The following is a 20,730-nucleotide window of genomic DNA, read 5'->3' on the forward strand; positions in this document are numbered from 1 at the left end:
TGACATCTCCAGCTCTATATAATGCCATGTGACATCACCAGCTCTATATAATGCCATGTGACATCTCCAGCTCTATATAATGCCATGTGACATCTCCAGCTCTATATAATGCCATGTGACATCACCAGCCCTATATAATGCCATGTGACATCTCCAACTCTATATAATGCCATGTGACATCACCATCTCTATATAATGCCATGTGACATCTCCAGCTCTATATAATGTCATGTGACATCTCCATCTCTATATAATGCCATGTGACATCACCATCTCTATATAATGCCATGTGACATCTCCAGCTCTATATAATGCCATGTGACATATCCAGCCCTATATAATTCCATGTGACATCTCTAGCCCTATATAATGCCATGTGACATCTCCAGCTCTATATAATGTCATGTGACATCTCCATCTCTAAAAATACCATGTGACATCTCTAGCCCAATATAATGCCATGTGACATCTCCAGCTCTATATAATGCCATGTGACATCTGCAGCTCTATATAATGCCATGTGACATCTCCAGTTCTATATAATATATATAATGCCATGTGACATCTCCAGCTCTATATAATATATATAATACCATGTGACATCTCCAGCTCTATATAATGCCATGTGACATCTCCAGCTCTATATAATGCCATGTGACATCTCCAGTTCTATATAATGTATATAATACCATGTGACATCTCCAGCCCTATATGATACCATGTGACATCTCCAGTTCTACATAATGCCATGTGACATCTCCAGCTCTATATAATGCCATGTGACATCACCAGCTCTATATAATGCCATGTGACATATCCAGCTCTATATCATGCCATGTGACATCTCCAGCTCTATATAATACCATGTGACATCTCCAGCTCTATATAATGCCATGTGACATCACCATCTCTATATAATTCCATGTGACATCTCCAGCTCTATATAATGCCATGTGACATCACCAGCTCTATATAATGCCATGTGACATCTCCAGCTCTATATAATGCCATGTGACATCTCCAGCTCTATATAATACCATGTGACATCTCCAGCTCTATATAATGCCATGTGACATATCCAGCTCTATATAATGCCATGTGACATCTCCAGCTCTATATAATACCATGTGACATCTCCAGCTCTATATAATGCCATGTGACTTCTCCAGTTCTATATAATGCCATGTGACATCTCCAGCTCTATATAATGCCATGTGACATCTCCAGTTCTATATAATACCATGTGACATCTCCAGCTCTATATAATGCCATGTGACATCTCCAGCTCTATATAATACCATGTGACATCTCCAGCTCTATATAATGCCATGTGACATCTCCAGCTCTATATAATGCCATGTGACATCACCAGCTCTATATCATGCCATGTGACATCTCCAGCTCTATATAATACCATGTGACATCTCCAGCTCTATATAATGCCATGTGACATCTCCAGCTCTATATAATGCCATGTGACATCACCAGCCCTATATAATGCCATGTGACATCTCCAGCTCTATATAATGCCATGTGACATCACCAGCTCTATATAATGCCATGTGACATCTCCAGCTCTATATAATGTCATGTGACATCACCAGCCCTATATAATGCCATGTGACATCACCAGCTCTATATAATGTCATGTGACATCTCCAGCTCTATATAATTCCATGTGACATCTCCAGCTCTATATAATGTCATGTGACATCTCCATCTCTATATAATGCCATGTGACATCACCATCTCTATATAATGCCATGTGACATCTCCAGCTCTATATAATGCCATGTGACATATCCAGCCCTATATAATTCCATGTGACATCTCTAGCCCTATATAATGCCATGTGACATCTCCAGCTCTATATAATGTCATGTGACATCTCCATCTCTAAAAATACCATGTGACATCTCTTGCCCAATATAATGCCATGTGACATCTCCAGCTCTATATAATGCCATGTGACATCTGCAGCTCTATATAATGCCATGTGACATCTCCAGTTCTATATAATATATATAATGCCATGTGACATCTCCAGCTCTATATAATATATATAATACCATGTGACATCTCCAGCTCTATATGATACCATGTGACATCTCCAGTTCTATATAATATATATAATACCATGTGACATCTCCAGCTCTATATAATGCCATGTGACATCTCCAGTTCTATATAATGTATATAATACCATGTGACATCTCCAGCCCTATATGATACCATGTGACATCTCCAGTTCTACATAATGCCATGTGACATATCCAGCTCTATATAATGCCATGTGACATCTCCAGCTCTATATAATACCATGTGACATCTCCAGCTCTATATAATGCCATGTGACATCACCATCTCTATATAATGCCATGTGACATCTCCATCTCTATATAATACCATGTGACTTCTCCAGTTCTATATAATGCCATGTGACATCTCCAGCTCTATATAATGCCATGTGACATATCCAGCTCTATATAATGTCATGTGACATCTCCAGCTCTATATAATGTCATGTGACATCTCCAGTTCTATATAATGTATATAATACCATGTGACATCTCCAGCCCTATATGATACCATGTGACATCTCCAGATCTACATAATGCCATGTGACATATCCAGCTCTATATAATGCCATGTGACATCTCCAGCTCTATATAATACCATGTGACATCTCCAGCTCTATATAATGCCATGTGACATCACCATCTCTATATAATGCCATGTGACATCTCCATCTCTATATAATACCATGTGACTTCTCCAGTTCTATATAATGCCATGTGACATCTCCAGCTCTATATAATGCCATGTGACATATCCAGCTCTATATAATGCCATGTGACATCACCCTCTCTATATAATGCCATGTGACATCTCCAGCTCTATATAATACCATGTGACATCTCCAGCTCTATATAATGCCATGTGACATCTCCATCTCTATATAATGCCATGTGACATCTCCATCTCTATATAATACCATGTGACATCTCCAGCTCTATATAATACCATGTGACATCTCCAGCCCTATATAATGCCATGTGACACCTCCATCTCTATATAATGCCATGTGACATCTCCAGCTCTATATAATACCATGTGACATCACCATCTCTATATAATGCCATGTGACATCTCCAGCTCTATATAATGCCATGTGACATCTCCAGCTCTATATAATGCCATGTGACATATCCAGCCCTATATAATTCCATGTGACATCTCTAGCCCTATATAATACCGTGTGACATTTCCAGCCCTATATAATGCCATGTGACATATCCAGCCCTATATAATTCCATGTGACATCTCTAGCCCTATATAATACCGTGTGACATTTCCAGCCCTATATAATGCCATGTGACATCTCCAGCCCTATATAATGCCATGTGACATCTCCAGATCTATATAATACCATGTGACATCTCCATCTCTATATAATGCCATGTAACATCTCCAGCTCTATATAATACCATGTGACATCTCCAGCCCTATATAATACCATGTGACATCTCCAGTTCTACATAATTCCATGTGACATATCCAGCTCTATATAATGGCATGTGACATCTCCAGCTCTATATAATTCCATGTGACATATCCAGCTCTATATAATGCTATATGACATCTCCAGCTCTATATAATACCGTGTGACATTTCCAGCCCTATATAATGCCATGCGACATCTCCAGCCCTATATAATGCCATGTGACATCTCCAGCTCTATATAATGCCATGTGACATCACCAGCCCTATATAATACCATGTGACATTTCCAGCCCTATATAATGCCATGCGACATCTCCAGCCCTATATAATGCCATGTGACATCTCCAGCTCTATATAATACCATGTGACATCTCCATCTCTATATAATGCCATGTGACATCTCCAGCTCTATATAATACCATGTGACATCTCCAGCCCTATATAATGCCATGTGACATCTCCAGTTCTATATAATGCCATGTGACATATCCAGCTCTATATAATGGCATGTGACATCTCCAGCTCTATATAATTCCATGTGACATATCCAGCTCTATATAATGCTATGTGACATCTCCAGCTCTATATAATGCCATGTGACATCTGCAGCTCTATATAATACCATGTGACATCTCCAGTTCTACATAATGCCATGTGACATATCCAGCTCTATATAATGCCATGTGACATCTCCAGCTCTATATAATACCATGTGACATCTCCAGCTCTATATAATGCTATGTGACATCTCCAGCTCTATATAATACCATGTGACATCTCCAGTTCTATATAATGCAATGTGACATCTCCATCTCTATATAATACCATGTGACATCTCCAGCTCTATATAATGCCATGTGACATCCCCAGCTCTATATAATACCATGTGACATCCCCAGCTCTATATAATGCCATGTGACATCTTCAGCTCTATATAATGCCATGTGACATCTCCAGTTCTATATAATGCCAAGTGACATCTCCAGCTCTATATAATACTGTGGTGTCCCGGTACAGGTACATTGTGTCAAGGTATTTTAGGCCCTCTCAGATTTAGACCTCCAGTCTCCTGGGGGCTCCCCTGCAGGGACTCAACCATTTCTAATGTGTATTTGCACTGTTATAACTTATCAATCCGTTATTAGGTGTCTGTAGCTTTAAGTATGTTACCTAGCAACCTCATGCTTAGTCAGGGTATGTGAGAGTGGAGGACTGAGGGCTAGACTAAACTTTTGTGTAAGGTGTTATATTATGTTATTACTCGTATGTAACTTTATTGTAAATCCTAAAGGGGATACAGACAACTCTATGATCCACAGCTGCCTGGCCAATGGGCTTTAGTTTAGCCTTCCCTTATAAGGGGTGGCATTTCCTGTGGGAGTAGGAGAGTAGGAGTAGGAGAGTAGAGGAGGAGAGGAGTTGAGAAGAGTGGTGTGGAGTTCAGAGTACAGAGTGGAGGTCTGAGCAAGTTCAGAGGAGGAGAAGCTCCGGAGTAGCAGAGAGAATCCGCAGAGGAGTGAGAGCAAAGATGAGAGGGAGATAAGAAAAGCATGAAATAACCCCAACTAATAGCAAGCCTTTACTTCAGCCTTGATCAGAGAATTCCTAAAGGACAATTCATTATCTTCCGGCGAAAAGCCACAAATCTACCGACACTTCAGTAAGTGACTCTAATCTCAAGCCTAATATAGCGCAGACCTAAAACTCCTAGTCCGGCCGTAAGAGCCAAGCATATATGCAATATCAAGTCCAAGCACTGCAAGCTGTGTGGTCCTCTAGAGACTGTCTGTTAAACCTTTGGGAGACTTTGGTTGAGCGCTGTGAAGATTGTACCACCTATCTTCAAGTAAGTAAAGCCTCCGTTAAACTGCAACCTAGTGTGGAGCCAATTCTTTCCTTGCTAGCCTGTAAGGAGACGGAATTCCCCGGACCTGTAGTACCCCGGGAGATACCAAGACTACAGTGGCATCACGTGACATTGAGGGTTAATACCATCCGACCCTGGGTTCATAACCCCCCCCCCCCCCCCAAGAACCAAGTAGCTAACCTCAGCGTACTGGCGTTCGCAGGTTTCACTCGTGGGGACCACAATACCATGTGACATCTCCAGCCCTATATAATACCATGTGACATCTCCAGTTCTATATAATGCCATGTGACATCTCCAGCTCTATATAATGTCATGTGACATCTCCAGTTCTATATAATGCCATGTGACATCTCCAGCTCTATATAATGTCATGTGACATCTCCATCTCTATATAATACCATGTGACATCTCCAGCTCTATATAATGTCATGTGACATCTCCATCTCTATATAATGCCATGTGACATCTCCATCTCTATATAATGCCATGTGATATCTCCAGCTCTATATAATGCCATGTGACATCTTCAGCTCTATATATTGCCATGTGACATCACCAGACCTATATAATGCCATGTGACATCTCCAGCTATATATAATGCCATGTGACATCACCAGTTCTATATAATACCATGTGACATCTCCATCTCTATATAATGCCATGTGATATCTCCAGCTCTATATAATGCCATGTGACATCTCCAGTTCTATATAATGCCATGTGACATCTTCAGCTCTATATAATACCGTGTGACATTTCCAGCCCTATATAATGCCATGTGACATCTCCAGCCCTATATAATGCCATGTGACATCTCCAGCTCTATATAATACCATGTGACATCTCCATCTCTATATAATGCCATGTGACATTTCCAGCCCTATATAATGCCATGTGACATCTCCAGCCCTATATAATGCCATGTGACATCTCCAGCTCTATATAATACCATGTGACATATCCAGCTCTATATAATGCCATGTGACATCTCCAGCTCTATATAATACCATGTGACATCTCCAGCTCTATATAATGCTATGTGACATCTCCAGCTCTATATAATACCATGTGACATCTCCAGCTCTATATAATGCCATGTGACATCACCAGCTCTATATAATGCCATGTGACATCTCCAGCTCTATATAATGCCATGTGACATCTCCAGCTCTATATAATGCCATGTGACATCACCAGCCCTATATAATGCCATGTGACATCTCCAACTCTATATAATGCCATGTGACATCACCATCTCTATATAATGCCATGTGACATCTCCAGCTCTATATAATGTCATGTGACATCTCCATCTCTATATAATGCCATGTGACATCACCATCTCTATATAATGCCATGTGACATCTCCAGCTCTATATAATGCCATGTGACATATCCAGCCCTATATAATTCCATGTGACATCTCTAGCCCTATATAATGCCATGTGACATCTCCAGCTCTATATAATGTCATGTGACATCTCCATCTCTAAAAATACCATGTGACATCTCTAGCCCAATATAATGCCATGTGACATCTCCAGCTCTATATAATGCCATGTGACATCTGCAGCTCTATATAATGCCATGTGACATCTCCAGTTCTATATAATATATATAATGCCATGTGACATCTCCAGCTCTATATAATATATATAATACCATGTGACATCTCCAGCTCTATATAATGCCATGTGACATCTCCAGCTCTATATAATGCCATGTGACATCTCCAGTTCTATATAATGTATATAATACCATGTGACATCTCCAGCCCTATATGATACCATGTGACATCTCCAGTTCTACATAATGCCATGTGACATCTCCAGCTCTATATAATGCCATGTGACATCACCAGCTCTATATAATGCCATGTGACATATCCAGCTCTATATCATGCCATGTGACATCTCCAGCTCTATATAATACCATGTGACATCTCCAGCTCTATATAATGCCATGTGACATCACCATCTCTATATAATTCCATGTGACATCTCCAGCTCTATATAATGCCATGTGACATCACCAGCTCTATATAATGCCATGTGACATCTCCAGCTCTATATAATGCCATGTGACATCTCCAGCTCTATATAATACCATGTGACATCTCCAGCTCTATATAATGCCATGTGACATATCCAGCTCTATATAATGCCATGTGACATCTCCAGCTCTATATAATACCATGTGACATCTCCAGCTCTATATAATGCCATGTGACTTCTCCAGTTCTATATAATGCCATGTGACATCTCCAGCTCTATATAATGCCATGTGACATCTCCAGTTCTATATAATACCATGTGACATCTCCAGCTCTATATAATGCCATGTGACATCTCCAGCTCTATATAATACCATGTGACATCTCCAGCTCTATATAATGCCATGTGACATCTCCAGCTCTATATAATGCCATGTGACATCACCAGCCCTATATAATGCCATGTGACATCACCAGCTCTATATCATGCCATGTGACATCTCCAGCTCTATATAATACCATGTGACATCTCCAGCTCTATATAATGCCATGTGACATCTCCAGCTCTATATAATGCCATGTGACATCACCAGCCCTATATAATGCCATGTGACATCTCCAGCTCTATATAATGCCATGTGACATCACCAGCTCTATATAATGCCATGTGACATCTCCAGCTCTATATAATGTCATGTGACATCTCCATCTCTATATAATGCCATGTGACATCACCATCTCTATATAATGCCATGTGACATCTCCAGCTCTATATAATGCCATGTGACATATCCAGCCCTATATAATTCCATGTGACATCTCTAGCCCTATATAATGCCATGTGACATCTCCAGCTCTATATAATGTCATGTGACATCTCCATCTCTAAAAATACCATGTGACATCTCTTGCCCAATATAATGCCATGTGACATCTCCAGCTCTATATAATGCCATGTGACATCTGCAGCTCTATATAATGCCATGTGACATCTCCAGTTCTATATAATATATATAATGCCATGTGACATCTCCAGCCCTATATGATACCATGTGACATCTCCAGTTCTATATAATATATATAATACCATGTGACATCTCCAGCTCTATATAATGCCATGTGACATCTCCAGTTCTATATAATGTATATAATACCATGTGACATCTCCAGCCCTATATGATACCATGTGACATCTCCAGTTCTACATAATGCCATGTGACATATCCAGCTCTATATAATGCCATGTGACATCTCCAGCTCTATATAATACCATGTGACATCTCCAGCTCTATATAATGCCATGTGACATCACCATCTCTATATAATGCCATGTGACATCTCCATCTCTATATAATACCATGTGACTTCTCCAGTTCTATATAATGCCATGTGACATCTCCAGCTCTATATAATGCCATGTGACATATCCAGCTCTATATAATGTCATGTGACATCTCCAGCTCTATATAATGTCATGTGACATCTCCAGTTCTATATAATGTATATAATACCATGTGACATCTCCAGCCCTATATGATACCATGTGACATCTCCAGATCTACATAATGCCATGTGACATATCCAGCTCTATATAATGCCATGTGACATCTCCAGCTCTATATAATACCATGTGACATCTCCAGCTCTATATAATGCCATGTGACATCACCATCTCTATATAATGCCATGTGACATCTCCATCTCTATATAATACCATGTGACTTCTCCAGTTCTATATAATGCCATGTGACATCTCCAGCTCTATATAATGCCATGTGACATATCCAGCTCTATATAATGCCATGTGACATCACCCTCTCTATATAATGCCATGTGACATCTCCAGCTCTATATAATACCATGTGACATCTCCAGCTCTATATAATGCCATGTGACATCTCCATCTCTATATAATGCCATGTGACATCTCCATCTCTATATAATACCATGTGACATCTCCAGCTCTATATAATACCATGTGACATCTCCAGCCCTATATAATGCCATGTGACACCTCCATCTCTATATAATGCCATGTGACATCTCCAGCTCTATATAATACCATGTGACATCACCATCTCTATATAATGCCATGTGACATCTCCAGCTCTATATAATGCCATGTGACATCTCCAGCTCTATATAATGCCATGTGACATATCCAGCCCTATATAATTCCATGTGACATCTCTAGCCCTATATAATACCGTGTGACATTTCCAGCCCTATATAATGCCATGTGACATATCCAGCCCTATATAATTCCATGTGACATCTCTAGCCCTATATAATACCGTGTGACATTTCCAGCCCTATATAATGCCATGTGACATCTCCAGCCCTATATAATGCCATGTGACATCTCCAGATCTATATAATACCATGTGACATCTCCATCTCTATATAATGCCATGTAACATCTCCAGCTCTATATAATACCATGTGACATCTCCAGCCCTATATAATACCATGTGACATCTCCAGTTCTACATAATTCCATGTGACATATCCAGCTCTATATAATGGCATGTGACATCTCCAGCTCTATATAATTCCATGTGACATATCCAGCTCTATATAATGCTATGTGACATCTCCAGCTCTATATAATACCGTGTGACATTTCCAGCCCTATATAATGCCATGCGACATCTCCAGCCCTATATAATGCCATGTGACATCTCCAGCTCTATATAATGCCATGTGACATCACCAGCCCTATATAATACCATGTGACATTTCCAGCCCTATATAATGCCATGCGACATCTCCAGCCCTATATAATGCCATGTGACATCTCCAGCTCTATATAATACCATGTGACATCTCCATCTCTATATAATGCCATGTGACATCTCCAGCTCTATATAATACCATGTGACATCTCCAGCCCTATATAATGCCATGTGACATCTGCAGCTCTATATAATACCATGTGACATCTCCAGTTCTACATAATGCCATGTGACATATCCAGCTCTATATAATGCCATGTGACATCTCCAGCTCTATATAATACCATGTGACATCTCCAGCTCTATATAATGCTATGTGACATCTCCAGCTCTATATAATACCATGTGACATCTCCAGTTCTATATAATGCAATGTGACATCTCCATCTCTATATAATACCATGTGACATCTCCAGCTCTATATAATGCCATGTGACATCCCCAGCTCTATATAATACCATGTGACATCCCCAGCTCTATATAATGCCATGTGACATCTTCAGCTCTATATAATGCCATGTGACATCTCCAGTTCTATATAATGCCAAGTGACATCTCCAGCTCTATATAATACTGTGGTGTCCCGGTACAGGTACATTGTGTCAAGGTATTTTAGGCCCTCTCAGATTTAGACCTCCAGTCTCCTGGGGGCTCCCCTGCAGGGACTCAACCATTTCTAATGTGTATTTGCACTGTTATAACTTATCAATCCGTTATTAGGTGTCTGTAGCTTTAAGTATGTTACCTAGCAACCTCATGCTTAGTCAGGGTATGTGAGAGTGGAGGACTGAGGGCTAGACTAAACTTTTGTGTAAGGTGTTATATTATGTTATTACTCGTATGTAACTTTATTGTAAATCCTAAAGGGGATACAGACAACTCTATGATCCACAGCTGCCTGGCCAATGGGCTTTAGTTTAGCCTTCCCTTATAAGGGGTGGCATTTCCTGTGGGAGTAGGAGAGTAGGAGTAGGAGAGTAGAGGAGGAGAGGAGTTGAGAAGAGTGGTGTGGAGTTCAGAGTACAGAGTGGAGGTCTGAGCAAGTTCAGAGGAGGAGAAGCTCCGGAGTAGCAGAGAGAATCCGCAGAGGAGTGAGAGCAAAGATGAGAGGGAGATAAGAAAAGCATGAAATAACCCCAACTAATAGCAAGCCTTTACTTCAGCCTTGATCAGAGAATTCCTAAAGGACAATTCATTATCTTCCGGCGAAAAGCCACAAATCTACCGACACTTCAGTAAGTGACTCTAATCTCAAGCCTAATATAGCGCAGACCTAAAACTCCTAGTCCGGCCGTAAGAGCCAAGCATATATGCAATATCAAGTCCAAGCACTGCAAGCTGTGTGGTCCTCTAGAGACTGTCTGTTAAACCTTTGGGAGACTTTGGTTGAGCGCTGTGAAGATTGTACCACCTATCTTCAAGTAAGTAAAGCCTCCGTTAAACTGCAACCTAGTGTGGAGCCAATTCTTTCCTTGCTAGCCTGTAAGGAGACGGAATTCCCCGGACCTGTAGTACCCCGGGAGATACCAAGACTACAGTGGCATCACGTGACATTGAGGGTTAATACCATCCGACCCTGGGTTCATAACCCCCCCCCCCCCCAAGAACCAAGTAGCTAACCTCAGCGTACTGGCGTTCGCAGGTTTCACTCGTGGGGACCACAATACCATGTGACATCTCCAGCCCTATATAATACCATGTGACATCTCCAGTTCTATATAATGCCATGTGACATCTCCAGCTCTATATAATGTCATGTGACATCTCCAGTTCTATATAATGCCATGTGACATCTCCAGCTCTATATAATGTCATGTGACATCTCCATCTCTATATAATACCATGTGACATCTCCAGCTCTATATAATGTCATGTGACATCTCCATCTCTATATAATGCCATGTGACATCTCCATCTCTATATAATGCCATGTGATATCTCCAGCTCTATATAATGCCATGTGACATCTTCAGCTCTATATATTGCCATGTGACATCACCAGACCTATATAATGCCATGTGACATCTCCAGCTATATATAATGCCATGTGACATCACCAGTTCTATATAATACCATGTGACATCTCCATCTCTATATAATGCCATGTGATATCTCCAGCTCTATATAATGCCATGTGACATCTCCAGTTCTATATAATGCCATGTGACATCTTCAGCTCTATATAATACCGTGTGACATTTCCAGCCCTATATAATGCCATGTGACATCTCCAGCCCTATATAATGCCATGTGACATCTCCAGCTCTATATAATACCATGTGACATCTCCATCTCTATATAATGCCATGTGACATTTCCAGCCCTATATAATGCCATGTGACATCTCCAGCCCTATATAATGCCATGTGACATCTCCAGCTCTATATAATACCATGTGACATATCCAGCTCTATATAATGCCATGTGACATCTCCAGCTCTATATAATACCATGTGACATCTCCAGCTCTATATAATGCTATGTGACATCTCCAGCTCTATATAATACCATGTGACATCTCCAGCTCTATATAATGCAATGTGACATCTCCATCTCTATATAATACCATGTGACATCTCCAGCTCTATATAATGCCATGTGACATCCCCAGCTCTATATAATACCATGTGACATCCCCAGCTCTATATAATGCCATGTGACATCTCCAGCTCTATATAATGCCATGTGACATCTCCAGCTCTATATAATACCATGTGACATCACCATCTCTATATAATGTCATGTGACATCTCCATCTCTATATAATGCCATGTGACATCACCATCTCTATATAATACCATGCGACATCTCCATCTCTATATAATGTCATGTGACATCTCCAGCTCTATATAATGTCATGTGACATCTCCAGTTCTATATAATGCCATGTGACATCTCCAGCTCTATATAATGCCATGTGACATCTCCAGCTCTATATAATGCCATGTGACATCACCAGCCCTATATAATACCATGTGACATTTCCAGCCCTATATAATGCCATGCGACATCTCCAGCCCTATATAATACCATGTGACATCTCCAGCCCTATATAATGCCATGTGACATCTGCAGCTCTATATAATACCATGTGACATCTCCAGTTCTACATAATGCCATGTGACATATCCAGCTCTATATAATGCCATGTGACATCTCCAGCTCTATATAATACCATGTGACATCTCCAGCTCTATATAATACCATGTGACATCTCCAGTTCTATATAATGCAATGTGACATCTCCATCTCTATATAATACCATGTGACATCTCCAGCTCTATATAATGACATGTGACATCCCCAGCTCTATATAATACCATGTGACATCCCCAGCTCTATATAATGCCATGTGACATCTCCAATTCTATATAATGCCATGTGACATCTCCAGTTCTATATAATGCCAAGTGACATCTCCAGCTCTATATAATACTGTGGTGTCCCGGTACAGGTACATTGTGTCAAGGTATTTTAGGCCCTCTCAGATTGAGACCTCCAGTCTCCTGGGGGCTCCCCTGCAGGGACTCAACCATTTCTAATGTGTATTTGCACTGTTATAACTTATCAATCCGTTATTAGGTGTCTGTAGCTTTAAGTATGTTACCTAGCAACCTCATGCTTAGTCAGGGTATGTGAGAGTGGAGGACTGAGGGCTAGACTAAACTTTTGTGTAAGGTGTTATATTATGTTATTACTCGTATGTAACTTTATTGTAAATCCTAAAGGGGATACAGACAACTCTATGATCCACAGCTGCCTGGCCAATGGGCTTTAGTTTAGCCTTCCCTTATAAGGGGTGGCATTTCCTGTGGGAGTAGGAGAGTAGGAGTAGGAGAGTAGGAGAGTAGAGGAGGAGAGGAGTTGAGAAGAGTGGTGTGGAGTTCAGAGTACAGAGTGGAGGTCTGAGCAAGTTCAGAGGAGGAGAAGCTCCGGAGTAGCAGAGAGAATCCGCAGAGGAGTGAGAACAAAGATGAGAGGGAGATAAGAAAAGCATGAAGTAACCCCAACTAATAGCAAGCCTTTACTTCAGCCTTGATCAGAGAATTCCTAAAGGACAATTCATTATCTTCCGGCGAAAAGCCACAAATCTACCGACACTTCAGTAAGTGACTCTAATCTCAAGCCTAATATAGCGCAGACCTAAAACTCCTAGTCCGGCCGTAAGAGCCAAGCATATATGCAATATCAAGTCCAAACACTGCAAGCTGTGTGGTCCTCTAGAGACTGTCTGTTAAACCTTTGGGAGACTTTGGTTGAGCGCTGTGAAGATTGTACCACCTATCTTCAAGTTAGTAAAGCCTCCGTTAAACTGCAACCTAGTGTGGAGCCAATTCTTTCCTTGCTAGCCTGTGAGGAGACGGAATTCCCCGGACCTGTAGTACCCCGGGAGATACCAAGACTACAGTGGCATCACGTGACATTGAGGGTTAATACCATCCGACCCTGGGTTCATAACCCCCCCCCCAAGAACCAAGTAGCTAACCTCAGCGTACTGGCGGTCGCAGGTTTCACTCGTGGGGACCACAATACCATGTGACATCTCCAGCCCTATATAATACCATGTGACATCTCCAGCTCTATATAATGTCATGTGACATCTCCAGTTCTATATAATGCCATGTGACATCTCCAGCTCTATATAATGTCATGTGACATCTCCAGTTCTATATAATGCCATGTGACATCTCCAGTTCTATATAATGCCATGTGACATCTCCAGCTCTATATAATGTCATGTGACATCTCCAGTTCTATATAATGCCATGTGACATCTCCAGCTCTATATAATGTCATGTGACATCTCCATCTCTATATAATACCATGTGACATCTCCAGCTCTATATAATGTCATGTGACATCTCCATCTCTATATAATGCCATGTGACATCTCCATTTCTATATAATGCCATGTGATATCTCCAGCTCTATATAATGCCATGTGACATCTTCAGCTCTATATATTGCCATGTGACATCACCAGATCTATATAATGCCATGTGACATCTCCAGCTCTATATAATGCCATGTGACATCACCAGTTCTATATAATACCATGTGACATCACCATCTCTATATAATGCCATGTGACATCACCAGCTCTATATAATACCATGTGACATCTCCATCTCTATATAATGCCATGTGATATCTCCAGCTCTATATAATACCATGTGACATCTCCATCTCTATATAGTACCATGTGACATCACCATCTCTATATAATGCCATGTGACATCACCAGTTCTATATAATACCATGTGACATCTCCATCTCTATATAATGCCATGTGATATCACCAGTTCTATATAATGCCATGTGACATCTCCAGCTCTATATAATGCCATGTGATATCTCCAGCTCTATATAATGCCATGTGACATCTCCAGTTCTATATAATGCCATGTGACATCTTCAGCTCTACATATTGCCATGTGACATCACCAGCCCTATATAATGCCATGTGACATATTCAGCTCTATATAATACCATGTGACATCTTCATCTCTATATAATGCTATGTGACATCACCAGCTCTATATAATGCCATGTGACATCACCAGCTCTATATAATACCATGTGACATCACCAGCTCTATATAATGCCATGTGACATCTCCAGCCCTATATAATACCATGTGACATCTCCAGCTCTATATAATGCCATGTGACATCACCAGTTCTATATAATGCCATGTGACATCTCCAGTTCTATATAATACCATGTGACATCTCCAGCTCTATATAATGCCATGTGACATCTCCAGTTCTATATATTGCCATGTGACATCACCAGCCCTATATAATGCCATGTGACATCTCCAGTTCTATATATTGCCATGTGACATCACCAGCCCTATATAATGCCATGTGACATCTCCAGTTCTATATAATGCCATGTGACATCTCCATCTCTATATAATGCCATGTGACATCTCCAGCTCTATATAATACCATGTGACATCACCAGCTCTATATAATGCCATGTGACATCACCAGTTCTATATAATGCCATGTGACATCTCCAGTTCTATATAATGCCATGTGACATCACTAGCTCTATATAATACCATGTGACATCACCATCTCTATATAATACCATGTGACATCTCCATCTCTATATAATGCCATGTGACATCACCAGCTCTATATAATGCCATGTGACATCTCCAGCCCTATATAATACCATGTGACATCTCCAGCTCTATATAATGCCATGTGACATCACCAGTTCTATATAATGCCATGTGACATCTCCAGTTCTATATAATACCATGTGACATCTCCAGCTCTATATAATGCCATGTGACATCTCCAGTTCTATATATTGCCATGTTACATCACCAGCCCTATATAATGCCATGTGACATCTCCAGTTCTATATATTGCCATGTGACATCACCAGCCCTATATAATGCCATGTGACATCTCCAGTTCTATATAATGCCATGTGACATCTCCATCTCTATATAATGCCATGTGACATCTCCAGCTCTATATAATACCATGTGACATCACCAGCTCTATATAATGCCATGTGACATCACCAGTTCTATATAATGCCATGTGACATCTCCAGTTCTATATAATGCCATGTGACATCACTAGCTCCATATAATACCATGTGACATCACCAGCTCTATATAATACCATGTGACATCACCAGCTCTATATAATGCCATGTGACATCTCCAGCCCTATATAATACCATGTGACATCTCCAGCTCTATATAATGCCATGTGACATCACCAGTTCTATATAATGCCATGTGACATCTCCAGTTCTATATAATACCATGTGACATCTCCAGCTCTATATAATGCCATGTGACATCACCAGCTCTATATAATGCCATGTGACATCTCCAGCTCTATATAATGCCATGTGACATCTCCAGCTCTATATAATGTCATGTGACATCTCCATCTCTATATAATGCCATGTGACATCTCCATCTCTATATAATGCCATGTGACATATCCAGCCCTATATAATACCATGTGACATCTCCATCTCTATATAATGCCATGTGATATCTCCAGCTCTATATAATGCCATGTGACATCACCAGTTCTATATAATACCATGTGACATCTCCATCTCTATATAGTACCATGTGACATCACCATCTCTATATAATGCCATGTGACATCACCAGTTCTATATAATACCATGTGACATCTCCATCTCTATATAATGCCATGTGACATCTCCAGCTCTATATAATGCCATGTGATATCTCCAGCTCTATATAATGCCATGTGACATCTCCAGCTCTATATAATGCCATGTGACATCTCCAGTTCTATATAATGCCATGTGACATCTTCAGCTCTATATATTGCCATGTGACATCACCAGCCCTATATAATGCCATGTGACATATTCAGCTCTATATAATACCATGTGACATCTTCATCTCTATATAATGCTATGTGACATCACCAGCTCTATATAATGCCATGTGACATCACCAGCTCTATATAATACCATGTGACATCACCAGCTCTATATAATGCCATGTGACATCTCCAGCCCTATATAATACCATGTGACATCTCCAGCTCTATATAATGCCATGTGACATCACCAGTTCTATATAATGCCATGTGACATCTCCAGTTCTATATAATACCATGTGACATCTCCAGCTCTATATAATGCCATGTGACATCTCCAGTTCTATATATTGCCATGTGACATCACCAGCCCTATATAATGCCATGTGACATCTCCAGTTCTACATATTGCCATGTGACATCACCAGCCCTATATAATGCCATGTGACATCTCCAGTTCTATATAATGCCATGTGACATCTCCATCTCTATATAATGCCATGTGACATCTCCAGCTCTATATAATACCATGTGACATCACCAGCTCTATATAATGCCATGTGACATCACCAGTTCTATATAATGCCATGTGACATCTCCAGTTCTATATAATGCCATGTGACATCACTAGCTCTATATAATACCATGTGACATCACCATCTCTATATAATACCATGTGACATCTCCATCTCTATATAATGCCATGTGACATCACCAGCTCTATATAATGCCATGTGACATCTCCAGCCCTATATAATACCATGTGACATCTCCAGCTCTATATAATGCCATGTGACATCACCAGTTCTATATAATGCCATGTGACATCTCCAGTTCTATATAATACCATGTGACATCTCCAGCTCTATATAATGCCATGTGACATCTCCAGTTCTATATATTGCCATGTTACATCACCAGCCCTATATAATGCCATGTGACATCTCCAGTTCTATATATTGCCATGTGACATCACCAGCCCTATATAATGCCATGTGACATCTCCAGTTCTATATAATGCCATGTGACATCTCCATCTCTATATAATGCCATGTGACATCTCCAGCTCTATATAATACCATGTGACATCACCAGCTCTATATAATGCCATGTGACATCACCAGTTCTATATAATGCCATGTGACATCTCCAGTTCTATATAATGCCATGTGACATCACTAGCTCCATATAATACCATGTGACATCACCAGCTCTATATAATACCATGTGACATCACCAGCTCTATATAATGCCATGTGACATCTCCAGCCCTATATAATACCATGTGACATCTCCAGCTCTATATAATGCCATGTGACATCACCAGTTCTATATAATGCCATGTGACATCTCCAGTTCTATATAATACCATGTGACATCACCAGCTCTATATAATGCCATGTGACATCTCCAGCCCTATATAATACCATGTGACATCTCCAGCTCTATATAATGCCATGTGACATCACCAGTTCTATATAATGCCATGTGACATCTCCAGTTCTATATAATACCATGTGACATCTCCAGCTCTATATAATGCCATGTGACATCTCCAGTTCTATATATTGCCATGTGACATCACCAGCCCTATATAATGCCATGTGACATCTCCAGTTCTATATATTGCCATGTGACATCACCAGCCCTATATAATGCCATGTGACATCTCCAGTTCTATATAATGCCATGTGACATCTCCATCTCTATATAATGCCATGTGACATCTCCAGCTCTATATAATACCATGTGACATCACCAGCTCTATATAATGCCATGTGACATCACCAGTTCTATATAATGCCATGTGACATCTCCAGTTCTATATAATGCCATGTGACATCACTAGCTCTATATAATACCATGTGACATCACCATCTCTATATAATACCATGTGACATCTCCATCTCTATATAATGCCATGTGACATCACCAGCTCTATATAATGCCATGTGACATCTCCAGCCCTATATAATACCATGTGACATCTCCAGCTCTATATAATGCCATGTGACATCACCAGTTCTATATAATGCCATGTGACATCTCCAGTTCTATATAATACCATGTGACATCTCCAGCTCTATATAATGCCATGTGACATCTCCAGTTCTATATATTGCCATGTTACATCACCAGCCCTATATAATGCCATGTGACATCTCCAGTTCTATATATTGCCATGTGACATCACCAGCCCTATATAATGCCATGTGACATCTCCAGTTCTATATAATGCCATGTGACATCTCCATCTCTATATAATGCCATGTGACATCTCCAGCTCTATATAATACCATGTGACATCACCAGCTCTATATAATGCCATGTGACATCACCAGTTCTATATAATGCCATGTGACATCTCCAGTTCTATATAATGCCATGTGACATCACTAGCTCCATATAATACCATGTGACATCACCAGCTCTATATAATACCATGTGACATCACCAGCTCTATATAATGCCATGTGACATCTCCAGCCCTATATAATACCATGTGACATCTCCAGCTCTATATAATGCCATGTGACATCACCAGTTCTATATAATGCCATGTGACATCTCCAGTTCTATATAATACCATGTGACATCTCCAGCTCTATATAATGCCATGTGACATCACCAGCTCTATATAATGCCATGTGACATCTCCAGCTCTATATAATGCCATGTGACATCTCCAGCTCTATATAATGTCATGTGACATCTCCAGCTCTATATAATACCATGTGACATCTCCATCTCTATATAATGCCATGTGATATCTCCAGCTCTATATAATGCCATGTGACATCTTCAGCTCTATATATTGCCATGTGACATCACCAGATCTATATAATGCCATGTGACATCTCCAGCTCTATATAATGCCATGTGACATCACCAGTTCTATATAATACCATGTGACATCACCATCTCTATATAATGCCATGTGACATCACCAGCTCTATATAATACCATGTGACATCTCCATCTCTATATAATGCCATGTGATATCTCCAGCTCTATATAATGCCATGTGACATCACCAGTTCTATATAATACCATGTGACATCTCCATCTCTATATAGTACCATGTGACATCACCATCTCTATATAATGCCATGTGACATCACCAGTTCTATATAATACCATGTGACATCTCCATCTCTATATAATGCCATGTGACATCTCCAGCTCTATATAATGCCATGTGATATCTCCAGCTCTATATAATGCCATGTGACATCTCCAGCTCTATATAATGCCATGTGACATCTCCAGTTCTATATAATGCCATGT

General features: G+C 40.2%; 1 protein-coding gene across 3 annotated transcripts in view; it reads left to right on the top strand.

Annotated features, from left to right (window-relative positions):
- ITGB7 (integrin subunit beta 7) overlaps positions 1 to 20,730 on the top strand; it is a 181,177-nt gene that overhangs the window by 40,058 nt on the left and 120,389 nt on the right. The window contains exon 1 of one of the 3 annotated variants that reach the window (XM_056555307.1): positions 14,089 to 14,207. The exons of the other annotated variants lie outside the window; for them this stretch is intronic. The gene's annotated coding sequence lies outside the window, so the exon portion shown is untranslated. Of the gene's footprint in view, positions 1 to 14,088; positions 14,208 to 20,730 lie in introns of those variants that run through there. 3 annotated transcript variants of the gene reach the window in all.

This window comes from Hyla sarda, chromosome 2, assembly GCF_029499605.1.
Source record: "Hyla sarda isolate aHylSar1 chromosome 2, aHylSar1.hap1, whole genome shotgun sequence".
NCBI lineage: Eukaryota > Metazoa > Chordata > Amphibia > Anura > Hylidae > Hyla > Hyla sarda.